The sequence below is a fragment of the Octodon degus genome, unplaced genomic scaffold, assembly GCF_000260255.1.
Source record: "Octodon degus isolate 3935 unplaced genomic scaffold, OctDeg1.0 scaffold00002, whole genome shotgun sequence".
In the NCBI taxonomy this organism is placed as follows: Eukaryota; Metazoa; Chordata; class Mammalia; order Rodentia; family Octodontidae; genus Octodon; species Octodon degus.
Window position 1 is genome coordinate 26,301,159 of NW_004524578.1, and position 27,203 is coordinate 26,328,361.

The window sequence follows — 27,203 nt, forward strand, 5'->3', positions numbered from 1 at the left end:
GTTGCTAGGTAACATCACCAGCCTAGTAAAAGACAATACAGTGAATCAGGAAACACTGATTCCATAACCAGGTAAGTTTATTTCTGCTAGGAGAAAGAGCAAAGAAGGTGGTTAGGTAGGGATCCAATATGTGAGTAAGGCTAGGAAGAAACCTCTTTTTCTTATGGCTTAATTTTAGTGTGAAAAGAAACCACTGGAAAACATCCTTTCATTTAATATACATCTGAGAGGATAAGCACATGAGTATTTCTGTCTCTCACACTTTAGAAACAAAAAAAGCAGAAGAACCAGACATAAAACAACACTTTCACTCAATTCCAAAGATTGAATATTGTTTTTTATGTGGGAAGATAGCTGAAGGGAAACAAGTTCTGTCTGGCAAGGGAAAGGTCCTGAGTTCAATCCTTGGTACAAAGAAAGAGAGAGAGAGAGAGAGAGAGAGAGAGAGAGAGAGAGAGAGAGACCGCCCCGGCGGGAAGCCGTCCTCCTTGAAGGGGGGGGAGAACCCCGACGGGGCGGGCGGGGGGGGGGGGGGGGAAGGGGGGGGGGGGAGGGAAGACTATTTTGCCTGCCACTTTCCAAGTGGTTCATTCCTTGGATTTGACTTTCCTTACAATGTGCACTGGTAAATACTTAGCTCTCAAGGAGACCCTCTCACAGGTTTCCAGAGCTTGCTTAGCCTGTTTTACCCCCTCTTATCTCACTGTTGTTGTGTTCCTCATTCCTGTGCCACACCTGGAAACTCCACTGTGGCACGGCAACCATTGAGCTACTTCAGTTCTCTTATGGATCCTTGTGTTTTGTTGCCTGTTGCCTGGAGTCTGGAACCCATTGTTTTGTGTATATACTCTTTTTTAGTTGTTTAAGTGGGGGATAAACCTGTGTCCTGCTACTCTTTTGTAACTAGGAGCTAAAGTGATATGGTAGGTATATTTAAACCTTTAGGTACATTATCATCTTTTTTGATGAATAATTTTAGCATTATACTCATTGAGATTAAAATCATTTGGGGGGATTTTTTTTCTTTCTCCGAATGCCTTCAGGGCAGGTTTGGCTGGCTTGAGTTGTGGGGATCGAACCACAGCAACCTGAGCCTGACTGCTTTGTTGAAGCAGCCACTTAAAGAACTGAGCTAAGAAGCAGGCCCCCAATTAAAATCATTTGTAAAAAGTTTTCTTACAGTACTTTCTGCTAAAGAACAGAATCTTACCTAAGCTATATATGACACTTACAAAACAATGCCATTTTAGCAAATTAGCAAACTTCTATCCCATGTGTAGAACTTTAACACTCTAACTGTTCGAATAGCAGTAATAGTATCCTAGGACAATTTTTGCTGTGAAGTGTTCAGTGGCTTCCCCTTCCCCTCTGAAACAAAATGGAGTCTATACTCCTCTTAGTGTGGATTGTCTTACTTCAGTTGCATTTCAGGTGTGTGAAAAGGAGTGTTCTTTCTCCCATTATTAACTCTTTTGGATGAATTTGATCACTTTTCTGTACACTTGTATGTTATACTCATTTCCTCTTCGTGTCTCTTTACCTCTTTAGTCAGTCAGCTTTTGCCTTGAAACAAACTACCCAAAATTTAAAGGCTAAAGATTTAATTTCTTAGTAACTGTCCTGTTGATTACCATTTAACTAGGCTCAACTAAATGGTCGTTTTGGTCTTACTGAGGGCTTGTTTATGTGAGGCAGTCAGTTGGTTTGGGTTTCTTCTTGAGTCTGGGTTTCAAAACCAGCAGAAGAGGACAAGACCAAGCTGGGTGTGGTGGTGCGTGGTTGTAATCTCAGCTTTTAGGAGGCTGAGGCAGGAGGATTGCTGCGAGTTCCAGGCCAGTCTAGGCTACAAGTGTGACTTCTAGGCCAGCCTAAACTGCACAGTGAAACCTTGTCTCAAAAAGATAAACAGGGCAAGACCGAGGTATAAGTGCTCCCCTTCTCCCCTTTTTACTGGAGAATTGAATAAGGCATTTGCATTGAGCTACATCCCCAACCTACACACACACACACACACACACACACACATACACATATTTATTTTCCAGCTGGTAATAAGAATCCAACTCAGGATCTTCTCTTTGCCAGGCAGGTGCTGCATCACTAAGTTATATCCCTGGCCTAAATTTTTTTTTGTTTTAATTTTGAGTCAGAGTTTTCCTAAATTGCCCAGGCTGTACTTCAGTTTGCCATCCTGGAATAGTAGATCTAGAGAATTATAATTAATTTTTATATTACATATTTTATATGAAAGAATATTTGGTTGGTTGGTTGTTTTTTTGAGATAAGATCTCAGGCTAGGGAGATGGCTCAGTAGAATATGTGTTTGCCTGGCAAGCGCAAGGGCTTCGGTTCAATCCCCAGTTCCACCAAAAGAAGAGAGAGAGATAAGATCTCACTGTGTAGCCTAGGCTGTCTATAAACTCAGTTCTCTTGCCTTAGCCTCTAAAAGGTTAGGATTGTAGATGTGTGCCACCATGCCTGACTTGTTTGTATTTTTTTTGAGATAGGATGTTTTGTAGTCCGACTGGCCCCAAACTTGTGATCCTCCTGTCTAAGCCACCTCAGTGGTTGAAATTACAAGTATATGTCACTATACTGGGCTTTCTAATAGCATTTTAAAAATTGTTGTCTAACTTTTCATCTTCCCTTAGCTTTATTATTCTATGAAGACAGCCGGGGAGATGGCTCAGTGGAATAAGTGCTTGCCTGGCAAACACAAGGACCTGAGTTCAATCCCTGGTTCTGAAAACAAAAACAAAAAACAAAACCCATTTGCAGTTCTCTGAGCAGATACTTACAAGGAGAACTGCTGGGTCAGAATTCTATGAAGACAGCAGTAGGGGCCCAGGATACAGTGCCTGCCTGGTGTGTCTGTCTGGCAACTGCAAGATCCTGAGTTCAATTCCTGGTACCACACACACAAAAAAAAAGTTTAAAAAAATGTGTGTGTGTGTGTGGGTGTGGGTGTGGGTGTGTGTGAGTGACTTCTACATATTCATATATTCATTGTAAGTTTTTTTATTTTTTTGGTGGCTCAGGCTGCCTGAAGGGCAAGGCTGGTAAGGCAGGCAGAGCTAGGGATCGATCTGCTGCGGTATCCTGCTCCTGACTGTGTTTGCGTGAACAGGAGCTTAAACTGAGCTCACAGGCAGGCCCCCTCATTGTAAGTTTTGGAAAGATGAAAATTTTCAAATCAACTCTCAGTTATTCATTAGAGGATTGTTTAATTTCAATTATGTGGGAGATGAAAAATATTTGATTTTTTACTTTATTTTTTTGAGAGAAAGACTTGCTTGGTATTTCAGGCTGGCCTTGAACTCATCATATAGCACATGCTGGCCTGAACCTCAGCAACCCTTCGGCCTCAGCATGCCAAATGTTGGGATTATAAGCATGTCCCACTACTATGCCTGGCAAGACTTTTTGAGGCAAAATTTTGTTATGTAGTTCAGGGTAGCTTTGGACTCACTGCATAGCTTACACTGATCTCAAACTTGCAGCATTCCATGCCTCAGTCTCCTGAGTGCTAGGACTGCAAGACATTTGATTTGTTAAAGACATATTGAAAGATTGCTGTATGCTGGTATTGTGATACATACCAGGATTACAAAGAAGGATGAGAATATAGCTAAAGTGGTAGAATGCTTGCTTACTATGTGTGAGGCCCTTGTTCAATCTTCAGCACTGAAAAAAAAGTAGAAAGAAATGGGTACATAATTTGGGTTGTTTTTTTTTTTATATTTAGTACAGGGTCTATTGGGTCTCACTATACAGATCAGACTCTTAGTGATCCTCCTGTTTTCAGCCTCCCAAGCTGGGATTAGAGGTGCGTGCCACCACACCGAGTCTCAGTCACTCAGTCTCAATCGCTGGCTCAGTGCACCTTGGAGACAGGGCCAGCACAGCATATTTAGTATTGAACCCCAGTCTTTGCCTCTGCCTAAGCAGGTGCTTTAGTCCCCTGAACTATCTGGTCTGCCCTGATACATGATTTTGACCTTAAAAAATTTATCTTCTATTAGGAAGATATTGTAAATGTGAGTCAAGATAGTTTCAGTACTTTGGACTTAGATTTCAGTTCCATGCTCGGCTCACAGGTGAACTGGTTTTTTACATAGATGTACGTTCTCCTATTCTCTCTCATGGGAGGTCATCGTAACGTTTTCTTTCTTTCTTTTTTTGTATTTAGGACAGAGTGTACAGGGTGTACAGGATCTCACTATGTAGATTGAACTCACAATGATCCTTCTGTTTACAGCCTCCCAAGTGCTGGGATTACAGGTGTGCACCACCATGCCCAGTCTCAATCGCCATCTCAGCACCCCAGGGATGGGGCTGGCATGGCAGGCCAGAGGATCGAAATCCCAGCCCCTGTATCTGCCTAAGCAGGCACTTTAATCCACTGAGGTATTTGGCCATCCTAACCTATTCTTGAGTTTGACCTTTCCCACCTCTGATTTATGTAACTTTTATTTGTTAATGTACATATTCTATGAGATATTAATCATAAGCTATAAAAAGATAGGCATGCCATTTAAGGAGTTAGAAAGCAAAGTACTAGAGATACATATTGCCAGCAGAATCCTGTTCCTGATAATACCTGTCTAACTTTACCATAAAAGTATCATTTTTGCAATAATCATGTATTTTCTTATAGCTTCCTACCTCTTTTTGCATCACCATTTAACATAGTTTAGTTTTTTTTTTTTTTTTTTTTTTTTTTTGTGGAACTGGGGATTGAACTCAGGCCCTTGCGCTTGCCAGGGAAGCCCTTATTCCACTGAGCCATCTCCCTGGCCCTTTTTTTTTTGTCTCTTTGAGACAGGTTTTGGGCTGGCCTTAAACTTAAAGCAGTCCTTCTGCCTCAGCCCCTCAAGGGCTGGAATTACAGGAATGTGTTGTTATGCCTGGCTAGTTTGGCTTGTTTTTGAATTGTATATATAAAGTACTCATTGTATGAATTCTTTTGTTTGGTTATTTAAAATATCATTTGTAAGATTCATTTATGTTGTTCAGTGCAGTACAAATTTCTTCATTTTCATTTTAGTATATGTTGTCAGTGTTTATAAGGGAATGTATTTAATATAAGACACATAATTTATAAAATTCTTTTATAATATTCATCCAAAGAGTCAAATTAAAAGAAATTTGTCCACACACTAGAGACCCAGAGAATCCAGCTGAGAGTCTGAATCCCATGGCAGTGTTCTCCATGAGTCCAGCTGGAGTTTTAGAGCTCATGACAATGTCTCATGCAAGTCTGTCTCAAGGAGCTGCGCTGGGAAGGCCCAGAGGTCAGTGGTGGAAGCTAGAAAGTCTGCACCAGTGGGATGAAGTATCTGTTCAAGCAGGCTGAGGGATCTGCACTAGAGGCAGGAAGTGACACTCAAGATAAGGACCAGAGCTCTCCTGAAAAGGACTACAGCCATCTTCAGCGACAGAAAGGACCTGAGCTTGTCCAATGATGAAAAAAGCCAGGTTCATATCAGTGAAGCCAGTGTAACAAGTTTCTTTAGGAGAATTAACAGCACAGCATCTCTCCAGTTCTCTTTTTGTGCTGGCAACAGTGGCAAGAATTCTCAGGCATGCCATCCATAATCAGCACTCTGCCCATTCAGTTTAGCAGGGTTTTATAAGTTGACCATTAGTTAATCCACCACAGTAGTTTTTGTTGCCCCAAGTATGTTTACTTCTAATTCCTAAAGACTGCATTATATAACTTGGCAGAAGGGACTTTATAGATGTGATTTAATTAATGCCTTTTTTTTTTTTTTTTTTTGGCAGAACCGGGGATTGAACTCAGATCCTTGTGTTTGCCAGTCAAGCGCTTATCCTACTGAGTCATCTCCCCGGCCCCCTTAATGCTCTTAAGTAGTAAAGATTGTTCTGGATTATCCAGTGCATCCAGTGTAATCACAAGGATCTATAAAATAAGGAGGCATAATATGTTTGTCAGAAATAAGGTGATGTAGAAGTTAGGTAGGGGGATTAACAGGGAAGAGGGAGACAGAGAGTGACAGGAGAGAGGGGGAGAGAGAAAAGCAGTGTGGGTGGGTTGACTTTTAAAGATTTGAAGATAGTACACAATCTGCTCTGAAAATGAAGGATGAGACCATGTGCCAAGGGGCCGGGGAGATAGCTCAGTAGAATAAGCACCTGCGTGGTAAGTGCAGGGTCCTTAGTTCAATCCCTCTACCAGCAAAAACAAAAACAAACTAAAAAAAAAAAAAAAGAGAGAGGGACCATGAGCCAAAGAATGCAGACAGTTTTCAAAAGTTTGAGTACAAAGACGAAAGTCAATTTTTTTTTCTAACAGTGAATTTTTGAAAAAGTTGTACTATTTGGGGTGCTGTTTTCACTCCTCAATAGGTTTTGCATATTTCACATATATTGCCTTCCTCATGAGTGCATCTAGTTTTGCAGGATCATTCAGTGTCTCTACATCAGCCATCTTCACAACAAGATCTGTTGACAAGCTCTAAATATTTGAAAAATGCTTCATTGATTTTAGTTACTTCTCCTGATAGAGGAGAACAGAGTTCAATCACAGTTTTCACACTTTCCAAAACACTAAATTCATCCTACTTTTTCAACTTTGTCCCAACTTCAGGAAAACTGCAGTAAACATCTAGAATTTTCTGTGCAAAATTGCTGATTCCCACTGTTCCAGTGCCATTTTCTGTTATTCATTCATGTTTCTCTGAATGTATGCATTCTAAGTGGAATGAGTGGTGCACTGGACAGGTGCCGGCTCCCCAAGCTGTAGTGCTACACAGAGTGAGATCTAGGGTAGGGTATAGGGTAGGGCACGTACTGAAGCTGTGCATAGGTGTCAGGCTGTGCCGCAAGCTCCCAGCCATTCTTAGTGCCACATTAGCAGGGTATAAAGGAGCTACGCCTTGGCCACCAGGTTAGAGGAGGGAAAGAAATATATGTTTCTCTAGAGAAAATTAGTTTTGCTTATATACTGATTGTAGCCCACTGGATATCATGAGTTTTGAACTTCAGAACTATAAGTTACACATTTGTGTCACTTTTGTTACTAAATTTTTCATAATTTGTTATGGCAACAGTAGGAAACTAGTAAAACTTCACTGTATGAATATAGTATCATTTATCCATTCTTATTGGCCTTCTTTTGTATGTGGTAATGGGACTGGAACCTAGGGGTGGTACTGTACCACTGAGTAACATTTTCCAGTCCCCTTTTTATAATTTTCATTTTGAGATAGCATCTCCTTATGTTGCTTAGGTGGAACTTGAAATTGTGATCCTCCTGCCTCACCATTTGAGTTATTTTGGACAGTGTGACTGACTATAAACATTTTTGTATCCATTTCCTAGTATACAAGGGTAAGAGTATTTCTAGGATACATACCTAGTGAAAGGGTTATTGGTTCATAGGGTATACATACCTTCAGCTTTACCTTACAATATAAAATTGTTTTCAAAGTGTACTCCCACTCATAGTGTACAGGAGTTTTCATATTTAGGGTAGGTGTGCTGGTATACACTTGTAATTCCAGAACTCAGGAGGTTGAGGCAGAAGGATTGCCGTAAATTTGAGGCCAGCCTGCATGGGCTACATAGTGAGTTCAAGGCCAGTGTGAACTGTGTAGCGAGACTGTCTCAAAAAAACAAAAACAAAACCAAAAATACCCCAAACCAACAAACAAAACAACAATAACAAAAACAACCCAAAACAAAACAAAACCAGTTCTCACATTTTTACTCTCAAATCATTCCTCTGAAATTAGCTACAGTAATGCTTCTCATTTTTTGTGTAGGTGGATACTCAAAATTTGCTTAGTCAAAACATACTTAGAAACTATACTTTTTCCAGTATAGAAATAGTAGATGGCATTGGTTTTGGTGAACTAATTTTGGTGAACTAATTTTTCTACTAACTTAAAAGCTAAATTATAATAATGAAAATACTGTAATTTAATTTGTAATCATAGTTTAGAACACTAATTTTCTCCTGCTGACAGAAACATTTTAGATGAAGTTGGTTTCAATTCTGGCCATCTATTCAAACATAATCATTTTCTTTCATTAATATGCGAGTACTACAGGGGCTGTTTTTGGCAGTATTACATCTGTGAATATGACTTGTTTCTCCTGTTATTTAAGAAACTTCTAAGCTGGGCATGGTGTCACACACCTGTACTTTCAGTACTTGGAAGGGTGAGGCAGGACTTGTCATGAGTTCAAGGCCCGGCTAAACTATGTAGTGAGACCCTCAAAAACCCAGAAAAAACTGGAGTACAGTATTCTCATTAAAACAAAAAGGAAGAAATTTGTAAAATGAGTAAACAGTAACTACCATTTCTTGAGCATAGTGTTCAAGGAATTGAGATTAACGCTGATATGTATAGTGTAAATCCTTAGTTACCCTTATTCTTTTTTTTTTTTTTTTTTTTTAATAGAGAAGAGAAATGAGGCAAAAAGTTAAATAATAGGCCCCATATGTAGGGCCTGAGCCTGGGTAATCTGGGTTTAATGGTGATTTTATAAATCATCCCCGAAGTTAGGAGCTAATAGTTATTGCAGCATTATGTTAATTTCTCAGATAATACTCTGAGGACCTTGGAATAGTATGGTCTTTGTCCAGTTTATTTTATTTTTTTTCTTTTGGTGTTGGGGCTCAGTCCAAAGCCTTGCACATGCTAGACAAATATTCTACCATTGTATTGTATCCTAAGCCCCAGTATGTTTTTTGATGTTCTTAACCAATTTTTAAAACATTTTCCTTTGTGCCTCTTTATTTTTGTTCTCTCTTTTATCTTTATTATTTTTCTGTTGTATATGGGATTTTGTATGACTTAAGTTACATACAGTCTGATATCTCATTTTGAACTGATTAATGACCATAAATATCTATTAATTTACTGCAGAATTTGGTACTTGGTTATGGCAGAAGTTGTAGTGGTTATGACATGGTCTCCTTAAAGGAGTTTGTAATCTAGAATATTGTCAATATTTACTTATTACCCTATTCAGTACTTTCTTTTCAGTCATATTCTGTCTAACAAATGTTTCAAACCATCTTTCAGCACATGATATTTTGCATTTACAAGTTGAATCTCCATTTAGCATGTTCTGTCCATATTTTTATCCCCTTTGGGTCTATTTTGGCAACACCACCAGATTTAGATCACTGTCAGAATTCATTAGCATTATATTTATTCCTTATTTTAGCTCATTAGTGATATTGCCAAGTAGGAATTTATTTAATTTTTTCTTATGGGTATCTAGTTTTCTTGCTCCCAGACTATTAATTAGTTTTACTGATAAAATGAATCCAAGCAATTATTTAGTTTTGCAGCCAAAAATATATTGCTTTTTCAAATATAATCTATGTTGTAGGAATGAAAAGGAACCTGCAGGGCCAGAGACTTAGCTTAGTGGCACAGCACCTGCCTGGCAAGTATGAGGTCTTGAGTTTGATTCCCAGAGCCCCCACCCCCGCAAAAAATAAAGCAAAACCCTGCAGTCATGCACAACTTTGAAAACTACTGCTTAGAGTTTTGAAGCATGGTTTATAGTTATCTATTGCTTCATAGAAAATCAGCATAAAAGTGATTTTTAAAAATAATTTTTCCTAGCTAGGGAGATAGCTCAGCAATACACAACTGTCTGGCAAGTGCAAGGTCCTGAGTTTGATTCCTGGTTAATAGTAATAATAATTTTTCATAAAGCACTTTTTTTATTTATACAGAGTCCTAACCACTTTAGTGGTAAGAGGAATGGGAAGAGTTCTTTTTTCAATCCAGAGACCTCTATTATGTTGGTCTGTTCTTACCAAACACATAGGCAACTGTCACTATGGATTTGGTAAACTAATGACAATGTTGAGTCTCTCTACTTCTGTAGGAATCTTGAATTTAGCCAGACATAGTGGTGCATGCTTGTAATACCAACATTAGGGAGGCTGAGGCAGGAGGATCTCTATGAGTTTTAGGCCAGCCTGGGCTAGATAGTGATTTCAAAACCAGCCTTAAGTATGTAGCAAGATGCATCTTAACAAAACAAACAAAAAGAGTCCTGAATTTAGGAGTTTTCAACTTTAACTATTTCAATTTTTCTTTTTCTTTTTTTTTTTTTTTTATCTTTTTTGAGACAGGGTCTCACTGTGCAGTTCAGGTTGGCCTTGAGCTCACTTTGTGGCCCAGCTGGTCCCAAACTCATAATGATGCTCCTGCCTCAGCCTTCCAAGTGCTGGGATTAAGGCGTGCACCATCAACTTCTATTTCTGGAGGTCTGAAGTTGAGAGAACAGTAGACTGGCTATAGTTGCAGTTTCCACTGTCTGCTCAAATGTCTGTGTTTGTCCTTTACTTTTTTTCCAAGGAAGCTGGTTAACTTGGTTTGTTTGACTCCTGCTGCAGTGGCTTTAAACCCACAGTAGTAACTTACAAGATCGCACTTGTCACCTGAGCAGCTTGTTCTTCATCTACACCAATTTAAATTATACATTAACCATGTGGTCTCATTTCAGCACTCTGTGTGTACACTAGAGAAATATCTGCGATTCTTTTACACAGTATGTCCACAGGAATCTCATAGCCCTACTTGTATTTCCAATTAGCTGCTACATAGTGTGCCTCACTATCTGGGATCTGCTGTCACTGTCATTCTGGACATCACAACGAGTGTTTTCAGTTATTTGAACAATTGAGTTACTGTACTGTAATGTAGCAATTTATCAGGTACTGCCTTCCTATATAATAGTAACTATGCAGACGTTCCCTCTGACAGCTACTGATTTAAGGCCACCTTGAGGTAATAGCCTTGAGAATGTATTTTGCTTTTTACCATGAAAAAATGGTAATGGGGTTAACACCAGTGCTAGACCTATGGGACAGATTGGTGCAGCCATATTTCCAAAACAGTGTCTTAAAAACAACAGTTTTAGTACTTGGGAGCCTGAAGCAGGAGGGCCACTGCAAGTTCCAGGCCACCCTGGGCTACACAGTAAGTTCAAGGCCAGCCTGAATTGCATAGCGAAATCCTGCCCCCTCAAAAAAATGGTAACAACAAAAACCAACATCATCACATATTATTTCACAGTGTCTCAGAGTTGTATGTCAGGACTTTGGGTATTATTCAAATAGATACTCTGTATCAGGGTTATCAGGGTATTTTATAGGCTTCTATCAGGTAGGCTGCAGCCATCACAAGGCTCAACTATGGAACATGGCTCTGTGTGTGTGTGTGTGTGTGTGTGTGTGTGCGCGCGTGTGTGTGTGTGTCTGTCTGTCTGTCTGTCTGTCTGTCTGTCTGTCTGTCTGTGTGTCTGGGTGTTTCAGACACAGGCTTGCTGTGCAATTCAGACTGGCCTTGAAATCATTTTATCTCCTAGGCTGATCTAAACATCTGTCCTCCTGCTTCACCCTCCTGAGTGCTGGTATTACAGGAGTGTACCATCTCACCTGGCTTTTTTTTTTTAAGGGAAGAAAAGATTTATTTAGCTTACAGTCTATAGAGGTTGCAGTCCATAATCAGCTGGCTCCAAGTGTGAGTGGCACATGGCAGCTTTTTTTTTGAGCTCAGGTTTTACTGTGTAGTTCTTGAACGCATTGTTATGCACCACCACTCAGCTCTCAAATGAAGAAGATTCTGTTTCCAAATTTATTCTGAACCAGATGTGATGGCATATGCCTGTAATCCCAGCATTTGGGAGGCTGAAGAGGAGGATCATTTCAAGTTTAAGGTCAGCCTAGGCTACACAGTGAGTTCAAGAGCAGCCTGAATTACATAGTAAGACCCTGTCTCAAAAAATAAAACAAGGGGGCCTGCCCATTAGCTCATCTGTTTAAGTGATTGCTTAAACAAAGCAGTCAGGCTCAGGATGCTGTGGTTCCATCCCCAGATCCTCAAGCCTTGCCAGACCTGCCCTAAAGGCATCCTGAGCCAGCCAAAAACAAAACAAAACAAACAAAAAAAGCCCCCCCCCCCAACAAAGCAAAACAAAAAAGACAAAACCATAAAACAACAACAAAAACCCCAGGTTTATTCTGGTGCCTATTGACATGATTAAATTTCTTTTTCTTTTCTTTTTTTTGGCGGAACCGGGGATTGAACTCAGACTCTTGCACTTGCCAGGGAAGCACTTATTCCACTGAGCCATCGCCCTGGCCCCAACATAATTAAATTTCTTATGGATTGTTGAACCCTGGGCATTAGTTCCTTGCTAGCTGCTGATACCCTTTGGAACCAGAATCATGTAGCAGATGTTTCCTTGCTTCTTTGCCCTGTGGGCCTTCCTTTTGGGCTGTACTTCTAGGCTCCCTTCCCCTTTGTTTTTAATTTTTGAGACAAGGTCTTGTTAAATCACTCAGTTGCTCATTGTGGTTTAACTTTGCCATCTTTCTCCCTCAGCTTGGCCGACTGTTCAAATCTTGAATCCATTTTTTAATTAGGTTATTTTGTTATTCAGTTATGAGTTTTAGGGGAGGTTTATTTTATTTTTTTTTGTTTTTGGTGCTGAGGACTGAACCTAGGGCTTCCAGCTTGCTAAGTAAGCATTCTACTGTTGAACCAAATCCCCAGCCCCTGAGTTATGAGTTTTAAATTTTTTTTCATTTTTCTTTATTAGTACATGTTTGCTGTATATAATTATCACATTCCTCATGGGCAATTTGTACATGTACATAACACATCTTAATTTTTTTTGTCTTTCCTCTCCCCTCCATCCATCCCTTCTTCCTCTCCTCATTTACAAACTTGTATTTCCTTTTTTTTTTTTTTTTTTTAGGGAAGGATCTACAGGGTGTTCAAGGTCTCACTACTTGTAGTGATCCGCCTGTTTACAGCCTCCCAAGTACTGGGATTACAGGCGTGTGTGCCACAACGCCCAGTCTCAATTGTCATCTCAGTGTGCCCTGGGGGGCGGGGCCAGCACGGCAGGCCCAGGGATGGAACCCCTGGTCCCTGCACCTGCTTGCAGGGGATTTAATTATTTCCATTTTTTTTTTTAAATTCCTTTTTTCTTTAAGTCTGTTTTCTTTCCCTCCTCCTTTCCCCATCCCTTGTTCCCTTTTCCAGTTGAACAAGTTATTCCTACTTCCTAATATCTGTCCTTCATTTGCTCCTTATTTATACTTTGGGATCCATGCACAAGAGAAACAATGTGATATTTAAACTTGTGTGTTTTGATTTATTTTACTTAAATTTTTTGTTGTTGTTATTGTTGCTATTGTTTTGTTTTTGAGACAAGGTCTCAAAAGTTCAGGCTGGACTTGAACTCACTATGGAATTCGGGCTAGCTTTGAACTTGTGGCGATCCTCCTACCTCAGCCTCTCCAATGCTAGGATTATAAATATGTAATCTAGCCAAAATTATGATCTTTAGGCACAATGTCCATTTACCTAAAAATGTCTCTCTCTTTTTTTAAATGGTGCTTGGGATTGAACCCAGTGCCTTTTGCACTGAACTACATCTCTAGCCCACTTATAATTTTTTTTTTTTTTTTGGCTGGGGGTTTGCAATAGGTGTAAGGCTCCAACCAGACTGACTCTTCTCGCCCTCAGCCTGCTTCCTAGCAGAAGCACTGTTCTCTGCAGAGAACTCAGCTCAGTACTGAAGTTGTCATTGGCAAGTACAGGAAAGGAGATAGGGCAAGGAATTTCACAGGTTCTGGGACATCTGAGGCCACCCAAAAATTTACACCAGATACTTCAAGGAGTCTGTTCGCTGAAGTACAAGACTGCCAGAAACCTTTGACCACAGATGTTTATGGGTTATCTTCCCGCTTAATGTCCCCTGCCTTCTTCCTTTCATCCCTATAAAAAATAACACACTTCCCTTTGTTCAGGACAGAAGGTCTTATTTGTGCTCTCTGCTTGCCTGCACCCAGGCACAGTAAATTCCATGCCATGTTGCCTTTACACAAGCCTAGTGGTCTTTGCTGACCCTCCCCCATATGTTACATATGTTATGACAGGGTCTTTCTATGTAGTGTAGGCTGGCCTTGAACTCACTAGAACTGGCCTTGAAGTGATCTTTCTGCTTTAGCCTTCTGAGTGCTGGGATTATAGGCATGAACTACCATGCCCAATTATTTTTTTAGATTAGACAAGGTCTTTTTATTTTGAGGCAGGTTGCCTAGGCAAGGCTCAAACTTTGATCTGTCTTCCTCAGCTTCCCAAAGTACTGGGATTATAGATATATGCTTCTGTACCTGGTTTATAGAAAGTCTGCGTTATCCTTTTGTCAGATATGTCATTTACAAATATATCCTCACATTTGCTGAGTTGTTACTGACCTTTAATGCCTAAAAGTTTATGTTTGAATTAATTCAGTTTACTTCTTCTTTTGTTTTGGTGTCATATCCAAAAAAACCCCAAAAAACCTAGTGTCATAAATTTTTCCCTAGAATGCTGGACTGCTATAAAGAAAGATAAACTTGAGCCATTTATAGGTAAATAGATGCAACTTGAGAACATATAACCTTAAGTGAAATAAGTCATACAAAGTTCAAATATATGAGAAATAAAATAAGTGTAAACATACAGATAAAGAGCAAAGTAGAAGAGAGATAAATAGGAAGTTCAGATTAGAAATTACAAATTTTTTGTTTCAAAAAATATTTTAATATATATGCTAATTTGCTTCATTTATACTTAGATTGTTGAAAAGAGAATTTTGTGGTATTTTTTTATAGGTCTTTTTGGTTTATGTTACACTGAGTAACTACTCTGAAGATAAGGATACACAGTATATTGTTGTTCTCATTATTTTCTTGTGAAATTTTTATTTTTGCATTAAAAAGTCTTCCCCTTTGTTTAGTTTCCACATTACTGATTCAGTCTCAAACTTCCCATCAGTTGTATACATCTTTCATTATATTCAAGTTCATGTAGGTATTTTATCAGAGTAGCATTGTGTCCAGGACTTTTTTCCTGGTGCTACTAATTGTGTCCAGTGTGTAGTGCTGTTTTGTTGCTCAGTAATATAGCTGTTCTCTTGATCTTTCCCTTGACAGTACTGTCACTCAGGAAATTTTTCTGTTTACTCTTTTTTTTTGGTTCTGTCCTGTCTGAGTCTTATGTAATTTTCTTTATTAATATGTTCTTTTTTGATGGAACACATTGTCCAGTAACAACCTTAAGGTATAGAAAGTAAAATTTAAAAGCCCTACATGTCTGAAAATATTCTCCCTCTAAACTTGGCTGAGTACAGAATTTGGCTGAATATAAAATTGGTTGAATATGGAATCTGGCTGACTAAGAATTCTGGATTGAAAATAATTTTTCCTCAGAATTTAAAGATGCTGCCTTATTGATTTTTTTTTTCTTTTTTTTTCAGGGCCAGATTTTTTTTTTTTTTTTTTTTGCAGAACCGGGGATTGAACTCAGGCCCTTGCGCTTGCCAAGGAAGCGCTTATTCCACTGAGCCATCTCCCCGGCCCCCAGATTATTTTATTTGAGTTTTCTTTTTTTTTTTTTTTTCAAAATTTTATTGATAAACAGCAATGAAACAGTTTCAAATCAAATTGGAAGTACAGTTTCAACTAATGACACACTGCATATATTCTTCTTAGTGGTTAATTGCTGTACCTTATTGATTTCTAATACCAATCCTTATCACTGAGAAGCTGACTATCCTCTGATTCTTTGATTTTTTTTTTTTCCATTTCTTTTTGGAAATGTAGAGAATTTTCTGAGGCCTTCATGTTCTAAAATTCATTTGGTATGTTGGTTTCTTGTGTTGGGGAATTGATGTGTCTAATTTATGAGAAAATTCAGGTATTTAAAGTACGGAAAATTTCTTTTCTTTCTTTCTTTCTTTAATTTATGAGAAAATTCAGGTATTTAAAGTTCGGAAAATTTCTTGAATTACTTTCTTTCTTTCTTTCTTTCTTTCTTTCTTTCTTTTTTTTTTTTAAGAGTCAGGGATTGAACTCAAGCCCTTGAGCTTGCCAGGCAAGCACTTATTCAACTGAGCTATCTCCCCAGCCCCTCTTGAGTTACTTTCATATCCTTACTTATTTTTTTTTTCTTTCTGACTTAATGTTTATTTAAAAGTTCAGCCTTCTTCATTGACCCTCTTTATTTGTCCTACCTTCTGTGATTTTAAATGATACCACCTAATTCTTTTTTTATGAATATAATATCTCTCTCAGGATATAGTAGTTTTTGGGTTGGTTTGTTTGTTTTTTTTTTTTTTCCTTTTGTGGTATATCCCTAGCCTTGAGGTTTTGAGTTTCTTTCTAGTATGTATGTTTGTATGGTGTTGGGATTTGTTTTTTCCTGTTACATGTCTTGCTTAAATTAGCTAATTTCCATGCCTGTAATCCCAGTACTTAAGAGGCTGAAGCAGGAGGATCACTTCGTGTTCAAGGTCATCCTGTACAGAACCCTGTCTCAAAAATGAAAATTTTTTTTTGTAATTTCTAGTTATCTTCTTTTCATGTATAAAGCTGATTGGAAACTACCATCATTTGTTTTGTGCTGCAATAATATCTGAGACTGAAAAAAAATATCTGAGACTGGATAATTGATAAGGAACAAAGTTAAACCAGGTGGAGCACACCTACTATCCCAGCACTGGGAGAGCCTGAGGCAAGAGGATCGCAAACTTGAGTCCAGCCTGGGCTATGTAGTGATTTAATGAGATCCTTTCTCAAAAATAAATAAATAAATAAATAAATAGGCCTGTGGAATGACCTTTAGTGTGAAGGCTCCTGGTTCAATACTCATTACTGCAGGAAAAACAACAGCTGCCAAACAAAGCCCCTTTGTGACAGTTCTAGAGGCTGTGGAGTTGTAGATTGAGGGTAAATCTGGCAAGGGACTGTGTGTGTGTGGGGGTGTGTGTGTGTGGAACCTTAAACTAAGACCAAATTTTTGCTTTATTTTTATTTTTTTGAGACAAGGTCTCACTATGCAGTTTGGGCTAGCCTTGAGTTCATTTTTGTAGCCCCCCAGGCTGGTCTCAAACTTGCAGCAGTCCCCCTATCTCAACTTACTGAGTGCTAGGATTATAGGTGAGACCAAATCTTTATTTTATTTTTATTTTTGGTAGCAGGGATCTAACTCAGGACCTTGTGCTTGCCAGACAGGTGCTTATGCCACTGAGCTGTCTCCCCAGCCCCTAAATCTTTATTAATCTAAACCTAGAAAGATATTATTTTTTCCACATAGCAACTCAAAGTTTTGTAAGCCTTGAAGAGTTTTTATTTAACATGATCAGAGATATAATAACTAAAGGCTATATAGTACTCATGTTTTTTATCAACTTTTTATGATGATAACAGTAACTCCAAGATCTGGAATGTGATTAAAAAATGACAATGTTTTGCTGTTTGTGCTTTCCTTTCAGAATTGGTATACCTTTTGGGAGATTTACAGGAGGATCTTGCTATGGAGTCAGAATGTCTTCCATGTGATCTTGATTTTGTTCCTGAGCTAGTCTGCTTTTGAGGTGTCCTTAGAGTTGTTGTTAACTGCTGTGCTGAGGTAGACTGCCTTGGTAGTGACTTGGAATGAGTGACTGGCTATAGGAGAATCGCCTGTGTCCAGACTCTTTAAGGCTATCTGAATGCCTCTTGTTTCTTTCCCACTAAGAACTTCTACTTTGAGTTTTCCTTTGACTAGGGCTTCTTGATCTCCTGTGATCAGCTGAAAAACAAAGATGATGTTCTTTTGGCTTCATTTGGCCTAATGTTTTGTGATCACTTTGTGTAAACTATTTCAATTTGACAGCCACATACCCACTTTCTATTAAGGCTACATAGAGCATTTCTAATATCTTCAAATATGACTAGCTGTTAAAGACACTTGATATCTCTTGATCTTGAACTTCTTTAAGACTTGAAAGATGGACTTTATAAGAAATGCAGAACCAAGGAAATTAGACTTGGCTTTGACTTCAGAGCTCTGAGTAAATGTAGGAAAGACAAAATCTCAAAGTTGGCTTTGTCTTCTGCTTAATAAAGACTTGCCCTCTTCCAGGTCTTATATCTGTGTCCACCCTCCTTGATGCTTGAACTTTAGGTGCTTTATGTTTTGCCTGCTTGAGTTATACTTGGTTTCTAGCCAACAGGTTGGTTCAAACTTGGGGGGTACTTGCTAACTACTGTGGCCTGCTTTAGATTTTCTGGTGGTGTCTGAGATGTTCCTGACAAACAGGGTGGTGTTGGGGTGGGGGGGCTCATGTAGCAAGACATGGCAGCTCCCTACATACCCTCAGGTGCAGCTCTGTCTCTCGCTGACACCACAGCAACTTGGACAACCCCTCTATGATACTCCTGACCCTAAGCTTGGCTGCCAGTGTGCAACTGCAGAGGTGGACGCACAGCAAGAGCAAGCGGGACACAGATCTTAGGGCTGGTGGCAAAGAACTTCTTGCAGTGATATCACATGATGGAGAGTTAGAATGTGTGTGTGCAGGAGTGCAGGGTCAGAGAGCACACAAGTGCCAGTGGGGGCTGAATTCCCTTTTGTAGCAGATGCACTCCTGCAATGATGACATTATACCACTAATGAGGGCAGAATGACATTGTTGTACTGGAAATTAAGCTTCAGGACACATTCAGACCATTATAGAACCCTGTGCATTTGTGTGTGTGTGCATGTGCACATGTGCATTGTTGTAACTATAGTCTTTAGTGTAGAATTATCTTGGTAACTGATTCTTCCCATCTTTTCCCAGAGAGGAATATGTGATTCTGTTTCTAGGAGCTGTGACAGCACATAAACTGAGATACACACATTCATTAAATTGTAATTTACTTAGTTTCTTTTTAGTATGATACACATTCCTCAACAATGGTTGGTATTGCAGAGAACTTTTATTTTACCTTTTTCCATGTCTTTGGATTTCTGCTGTGGAGGAGAAGGGCAGTCATTTAGCTTCGGGAGATTTCGGGATTGCAGTGGTCCCTCCCTTATCATGGAGGTTACATTCCAGATACCTTGCAGTAAGTGAAAAACCAGCAAAGTAGCAATGTTATATTTTAGCATTTGTATATATTTTAAGGCTTTATAAACCCTTCCCACACTTTTAAAAACACTTCTAATGTTCTTAACCATTTTCTAAACTCATAAATCTATGTAATTTTAACAACATATGAATATTATATGGTACTGAAAAATCCTGCAATATAGCAAAAAATCCACGATAGTTCCCATTAATGTGTTTTGAGAACTAGCAAAACAATGAGTCTGAAGGGGCTGGGGAGATGGCTCAGTGGAATAAGCGCTTCCCTGGCAAGCGCAAGGGCCTGAGTTCAATCCCCTGGTTCCACCAAAAAAAAAAAAAAAAAAAAAAAACAATGAGTCTGCAAAAGTCGAACTACAAAATAGCAAGGGACTACTGTAATGTCTTAGACACACATTCAGTCTATTCTTCTGAGTGAAATAAATGTACTTCCAGAGGTGTCTAGTTACTACAGTTCTTGAGCTTTTGGTGATTTGCAGTGTCAGTTTGTTTATTGGCCTTCTCAACAGCTGATTTGGGTTCAGCTTTCTTGGGCTTGTGAGCTCAGCTGCCTTTTCTTTTCTGTCCATTAACCACACTTTTGTCATTGTTACCCCCTTTCTATGTTTTTTTCCTTGTGAACCTAAGCTAAACAATAATGTGGGGCTGGGGAGACAACTCAGTAGAATAAGCACTTGCCTGGCAAAAGCAAGGTTCTGAATTCAATCCCTAGTATCACCAAAACAAATAAATAAACAAAAAAAAAACCCCAAACAATAATGTATGGCATACATAGTATGTTGTCAATAAGTACTTGGTGACTCTTTTTGAGACAGAGTTTCATCATGCAGTTCAGGCTGGCCTCAAACTCACTTTGTAGTGCAGCGTGGCCTCTAACAGTGATCCTCCTTTCTCAGCCTGGAATTACAGGTGTATGTGCCATACCTGGCTTTATTTTTTCTTTTGTGATGCTGCAGATTGAACCCAAGGCCTTGCGCCTGCTAGGCCAGTAATATACTACTGAGCTAAACCACAGTCCTAAATGGAGTTTTTTAGTTGCACAGTTCTTGAGTTTTAACAATTAATAGATTCAGGTATCTCTGGCAATAAGTGTTCATCCTAGTGCATAAATATTCATGATAGTTTCAACAGCTCCTAACCCCAGTACTTCCTTTTCCTATCTGTTTTGTAGTCCCACCTCTATCCTACTGTTAATCCTTGGCAACCTCTATAATCTGTTCCATGTCACTATAGTTTTGTCTTTGGGAGTGTCTCAGTTACTTTTTACTTGTTGCTGGGACAAAATACCCAACACCCAAAATGAAGGAAGGAAAGGTTTATTTAGCTCACAGTTTGTGGCGGTTTCAGTCTATACTCTGCTGGCTCCTAGGCAGAGTGGCACAGGGCACAGAGCACCAGTTCGTGGTAGCAGTGAACAACAGAGAGCAAAGCTTGTGCAGGATGAGGATGTTTACAAAGAATCCTGGCTCTCTGCTGAGTCCCTTAAACTTCTAAATTTTTCAAGTTGACACAATATATCAACCAGTACAGGGAGAATGTCATAAAATGTCATATAGTATATATAACTTTTTGAGAGTAGATAGTGATGTCAAACATCTTTTCTTGTATTTATTTGTAATCGGTATATTTTCTTTGATATTATGTATGTACAGTGTTTTTTTTCCATTTTAAAATTTAGTCGCCTTTTTTTCTTGTTGTTCCAGGACTTAAACTCACAGCCAGGCAAGCACTAAGCTACTGAGCTATATCCCCAACTCAAAATGTAGTCTTTTTTTGATACTGATGATTGAACCCAAGGCCTTTGCACTGAAATATATCCCCAAGTTATTCATTCATTCATTCATTCATTCATTCAGAAAACTTCTGAGATAGGGTCTCACCAAGTTCTTAAATTGCTCAAAATGGCCTCAAATTTGAGATCTTCATACCTCATCCTCTGAGACTGCTGGGATTACAAGTGTGAGCCACTTCATCTGGCCTCACTATCCCTCACTGTTGGATTTTAAGCATTCTATACTGGTGTATAAGCCATTTGTCAATTATGTAATTTGCATACATGTTCTTCCAGACTGTGGTCTATCTTTTCAGTTTTGTTTTTATCTTTTCAGTTTCTTAACAGTTTGTAAATTGGCTACATGCCTGTAATCCCAGCACTTGGGAGGCAGAAGCAGGTGGATTGCTGCAAGTTTGAGGACAGCTTAAACTACATAGTGAGCTCAAGGCCACCCTAAACTACATACCAAGACCATGTCTCAAACAAATAAAACAAAAAACAAAATAAAACGATATGTCAGTTCTCCTGTTGCTGGGTTTGAAAGGCAGAAGGCTTATTTGTCTTCTGATTTGGGGAATTCAGTCCATGGTCTACTGGTTCCCAGAAACATGGTGAAATAACAGAGGGGAGCAAACCTGTTCAGTTTGTGGCCTGGAAGTAGAACAGAGGAATAGTTTGAGAAAGGAAGGCCTGAGGGACCAAGTGTAAATGATCACACCTCTGTCACTTACCAGATACACTCAGTGATATTCTCTACTAATCTCCCTCAGGAGCTCCCAAAGCCAGTCAGGTCGACATAAGCTTAACCGCGTCTTTCATACAATACAAATGGTGAAAAATTTTTTTCTTTTATGAATTGTGATTTTAGTATTTGTCTAAGAATTCTGATTAATCCCAAGGTTTAAATATTTTCTCACAAGTTTATTTCTAAAAGTTGAGGTGTGAGGTTTGTTTGTTTTTGCAGTACCAGGGTTCAAACTCAGGACCTTGTGCTTGCCAGGCAGGCACTTATGCCACCGAGCTATCTTCTGGCCACAAAGTGTGAGGTTTATTTATTTTAAGTATGAGGTTTAGCTTAAAATTTAATTTATTGGCTATAGATATACAGTTATTCTAACACTAGTTTTGGAAAGACTTGTCTTTTCTATACTGAACTGGCTTTCCATCTTTGACAAATATCAGTTGGGCCAGAAGAAGCAAGTAGATCTGTAGAGATAGATAAGGCATAGGAGATTGAGGGAGTAGGGAATAGGGAGTGTCTGCTAAGTGCTATGGGGTTTCTTTTTAGGGAAATAAAAATCTTCTAGAGTAGTTGGATGTGGCAGATGCTTGAAGTCCCAGAACTCAGGAGGCTGAGGTAGGAGGATCACCAGGAATTTGTGATCAGCCTGGGCTAGATATGATGTCTCTTCATGGCAGCCCACCTTATACTGTAGAGTGTATCTGTTCTTTTATTTTTTTTTCTCCTTTTTTCCTACCTTTACTTGGCCCAAACTTGTTCTGCAAAGCCTATTTTTTCCTGCCTTTCCTTGGAGCCTAACACACTTTTTGTTAGTTTTTGGCATAATCATGGGAGTGTTACTCCCATATTTATTCTTTAGAATATTTCTATTTTTAAGAATATTTCTATTGATGAATTATTAATTTTAACTTTATGAGTTTTATTATATTAAGCAATGAGTGCCTAACAGGAAAAAAATCACAAAAATAAAGCATTGCATTTTTAATATTTGAATGTTTATTAAAAAAGCATCAAAGTTTTCAAGATTGACTGGTTTTTGGTGTACAAAGTCAAAAAGAACAACTAAAGTAAATTCCTATATAAACTACAGTGAAAATCCAATAGCATTTTACAAAAAAATATATTTACTTAAGTTATCACACCTAAACTAAGGCAGTCTTCACACATGACAATAGCACATAACATACATGCATACTGCTTCCACTGGCATCATGTGTTGTACTTTCCTAGCCTTTTTGTAGAACATACTTGATATCTCACTCATCTTGCTGTTTTGTTGCATTTCTTATTATATCATGCAATATGTAGTTAACAAAAACAAAATATCAATAAAGTATTAAATTCTTTTTTAATGTATTGCACATTTAGAATAAGCATCAACATTTTCACATCAGCTGTGTGCTTGCTTACAAAAGATAACATTAAAAATAAATTTATACTTGAACTGCATTGAAAATACCAATAGTACTCTAGAAAAATCTTTACTTGAATTATCAGAAAATAAGACATCGATAAGATAGCAAATGTGCTTAGAATAGATGTCAGCATTTTCACATGAGCTGTTCACTTGCTTACAAAGCCTAAGAGATAACATCAAAAATAAAAACTTATATGAGCTGCAATGAAAATGCCAATAGAACAAAAATAATCTTTACTTTCATTGTCACATCCAAGGCAGTTTTCACACATGAAAATTGCATGTTCATATACAAGTATCACTTATATTAATAGCACATATGTTTTGTTTTCCTGTCCTTTCTTTTAGGGCACAGTTGATATCTTTTTGGTTTTCCTGTTGTTGTAGTATGTCTTTGGGATGTTGCACCTGTCCACCTGTCAGTTTACCAGTGTGATCCACAATTTTTTTGTATAGTTTTTCCTCTGCTGTAAATGATCTTTTAGCAGTTACAGTCCCAATCCACTAAGAAAGTTTCTCCATGGTATTTTGTACTTGTTATTGTCTTTGTAAACTGTCAAACTACCTATGCCATACATGTTTAGAATTGAATAAAACACAATGATTGGCCAGTGCTTTTTGTTTCAAGTGACATCCTGGTTGCTGTATAGCTCATTAACATCTGCACCTTCGGTTTTGTTGTAGAAAGGTTTTTTTTTTTTTTTTTTTAATGTATTTAGGGCCGGGGAGATGGCTCAATCCCCGGTTCCGCAAAAAAAAAAAAAAAAAAAAAAAAAATGTATTTAGTACAGGGTCTACAGAGTCTTAGTACATAGATTGGACTCGTAGTGATGCTCCTGTTTTCAGCCTCCCAAGTACTGGGATTACATGCACGTACGACCATGCCCAGTCTTGTAGAAAGTTTCTATCTCAGGATTCCTTTTTTTTGGTTCTAGGAATCAAACTCATGCTTCACACTTTCCAGGTAGGCACTGTGCCACTGAGCTATTATCACCAGCCGCTTTAGGTTCCATTTTTGTTGAGGCTTCCCTTTTTTTTTTTTTTTTTTGGAACTGGGGATTGAACTCAGGCCCTTGCCCTGGCCAGGGAAGCACTTATTCCACTGAGCCACCTCCCCGGCCCCTAGGCTTCCCTTTTAATATTTTCTTTATTATGCAATGCTGACATCAGTATGACCAGTTTGTTTTTCTTCACCACATACAAGGCCAATGTAAATCTTTCTGAAATCCAAAGATTGTACTATACAGTTCTCTGTTTTGAAATTGCAACATTTCATCTGGAATTTCTGCTTTGTTCCTACATACAGTTCCTATGCTGGTCAACTTGTGCTCTGTTAGAAAATTTAATATCAATTAGAACCTGTGAACCAACTGGTGAGTGTTGCATTCTCATTAGTTTGGGACATGGGAGCAGCAATTATGTTCCCATCATCATTTGATGCATTACTATACATTTCTTAATATTACTGTTGTGTACACAAAGTGTTTTACTTGTATTTCAGCCTCTATGTATTTCATAGCATGTTGTAGCATTTCATCTGTTACAATTTCCAACATTGAATGGCAGTGCTGGCATTCTGTCCAATGCCAACACCCTCACTATATTTTTAGACCTAGTTCTAATATTGGATCATTCCTTTTCTTTTCTTTTCTTTTTTCTTTTTTGTCTTTTTGAGACAGGGTCTTGCTATGCAGTTCAGGTTGGCCTTGAGCTCACTTTTTAATTCAGGCTAGTTTGGAACTTGCAAGGGTCTTTCTGCCTCAGCCTCCCAAGTCCTGGGGATTACAGGCCTGCGCCATCATGCCTGACTGGATCATTCCATTTAGTTGGTGACAGTTTTGCAACATTTCAACTTGTCAAATGTGTACCCACCTTGTTGTTTTCTTCATCATCTGAATCAAGGAGTTCTGCATTCCCTGTCAGTATCAGGTGATTCTTGCTCTACCTCATGTCACAGAAACTGTGGCTTACATGGTGAATGTCAGAATCAGCAGCAGCAGCAGCATCCACCCACACTGCTCTTCTGTTATGAAAACATGTTAAATTTTACCATAATGATCATCTTCCATTATCCATGCATGAGTAATCTGATGATTCACTTTTGACCTCCTCCAAAGCTTGCAAATCTGGTTTTTCATGTGCTATTATACTGAATTGGGCTACTTCTACCAGAAAAATCAAAAGAAAACTTTTTTAAAAAGAGAGAAGCAAATCCTAGCTGGGCATGATGGTGCACACCTGTAATCTCAGCACATGGAAAACTAAGGAAGGAAGACCACTGAAAGTTTGAGGCCAGCCTGGATTAAATGGTAAATTCAAGGCCAGCCTGAACTGTATAGTGAAACCCCATGTCAAAAACAAAACAATAGCAACCAAAAAACCAAAGCAAAACAAAAACAAATCCTAGAGTAGTGTGGGTATATTGTACTGTACTCTGTAATGCTCAGATAAACATGTAAAAACTATGTGGACACTTTTGCATGGGTGTGCACACCTCATCTTTATTTGTACTAGGTGAGTAAATGCAAAGATTGCTTTCTGAATCACCAGGGAAAGGTATTGACATGTACAGCTAATGCTAAAGTAAAATTTACAGTAAAAAAGTAAGGGGTGTATATTTTTGACACCCTCTGTTACGGTTGGTTAACTATGAAACTTTGTCACCATTTAAACTGTAATGCTGGTATGTGCAGGGTCCTGAGTTCAATCCCCGGTATTGCAAATAAATAAATAAATGAACTGTACCACTTTTTTTTTTGGTGGAACCGGGGATTGAACTCAGGCCCTTGTGCTTGCCAGGGAAGCACTTATTCTACTGAGCCATTTCCCCGGCCCCTTGTCTTTGTAGTAGTTGTCTTTGTAGTAGTGGTGGTGCACACCTGTAATCCCAGTGCTTGGGAGGCTGAAATCAGGAAGATCACTATGAGTCCAATCTGTAGTGAGCCCCTATAGACCCTGTACTAAATACATTAAATAAATAAATAAAGCTGCAATGGCTGGATTTATTGTCCACTGAAGACCAAATTATTAGCAGGTGACCAATGTGCTCCCCCCCCCCAATTGAGGAACACAAAGGCCCAATTCTTTGTCCCCCTTTAGCTTATCTAGGTTCCTAGGTTGCTGTGGTGACTGGGCTGGAATGCCATGCCTACCTATGCGTACGAGGTCATTGCCTGGGTAGAGAGATTTATGTCTACCTGTGAGCATGTGGTTTGGCTCTTAGTTTCTTTAATTGATCCAACATTTTTCCTTATCTCTTCCATTTTTGTGAAGTTTTAACAAGACAGAGGAAAAAAATATATATATATATGTACACAAAATAGGATATATATACAGCTACTTTCTCTTAATTCAATGAGAAGAAAGATTTGTATTAATACTGTTTGGACAGAATATCATGTCTGCATCTTGTACTGTGAATAACTACTACAAAGACAATATGCAATGTATTATTGTAACAGTCCTACTAACCTGTTTTGAAACTGTCTCATTGCTATTTGTTTCTCAATAGAATTAATAATTAAAAAAAAAAAAAAGACAGGGGAAGGAATGAAAGACAGTGCAATTCAGGCAAAGCCATACTGGGAGACCTAGCTTAGCTTTCCCCCTATCACTAAAGCATAGCAGGCAGGGGTCAAACTAAATTGATTTCTGCCTTGGTCTCTCCTACTTCCAAGATGAATAGAATACTATGCGGGGCTGGTGAGATGGCTCAGTGGTCTAAAGCACCTACTTAGAATAAGTTTAGCAAAGCCCAGGGATCATGGTTCAATCCCCAGCACCACATGCCAGCCAGCCCGCCCCCTGGTGGGCTGAGCTGGTCACACACACACACACACACACACACACACACACACACACAAATAAGTTTAAAAAAAAATAGAATACTATGCGACAGCTCTTTTGGCTTAGGATGCACGCCATCGCCTACAAAACAATTTTGTTGCCATTTTAAAGAGTTCTAGGACTAGTAATGGGATGGTTATGCATACCAATTGTGAATATATTAAGCACTGAATTATATGCTTTAAAATGTCATTTTACTGTAATCCCAGCACTCTGGAGACTGAGGCAGGAGGATCTTTGTGAGTTTGAGACTAGCCTGGGTCACAAAGTGAGCTCAAGGCCAGCCTGAACTGCATGGTGAGACCCTGTCTCAAAAAGACAATAAATAAATAAGAATTAAATCTAATTATTTAAAAAATCTACACATAGGTCCTGCTTTACCTTGGTCTTGACCATCCAGCAGAAAAGTATAAAAATGAAATATAAGAAGTAAAGCCATGCTGTTATGTTGAGCTGTAGGGGACTCAGGTCAACAA

At 38.7% G+C, this 27,203-nt stretch overlaps 1 protein-coding gene and 2 pseudogenes across 2 annotated transcripts in view; 1 reads left to right on the forward strand and 2 right to left on the reverse strand.

Annotated features, from left to right (window-relative positions):
• LOC101574951 overlaps window positions 1–10,881 on the reverse strand; it is a 21,822-nt pseudogene extending 10,941 nt beyond the window's left edge.
• The window catches only part of Ttbk2 (tau tubulin kinase 2), a 169,937-nt gene that overhangs the window by 11,635 nt on the left and 131,099 nt on the right, over window positions 1–27,203 (forward strand). Inside the window, exon 1 of one of the 2 annotated variants that reach the window (XM_023711161.1) lies at window positions 18,878–18,928. The exons of the other annotated variant lie outside the window; for it this stretch is intronic. The gene's annotated coding sequence lies outside the window, so the exon portion shown is untranslated. Of the gene's footprint in view, window positions 1–18,877; window positions 18,929–27,203 lie in introns of those variants that run through there. 2 annotated transcript variants of the gene reach the window in all.
• Window positions 17,218–18,856, reverse strand: LOC111816065 (annotated as a pseudogene).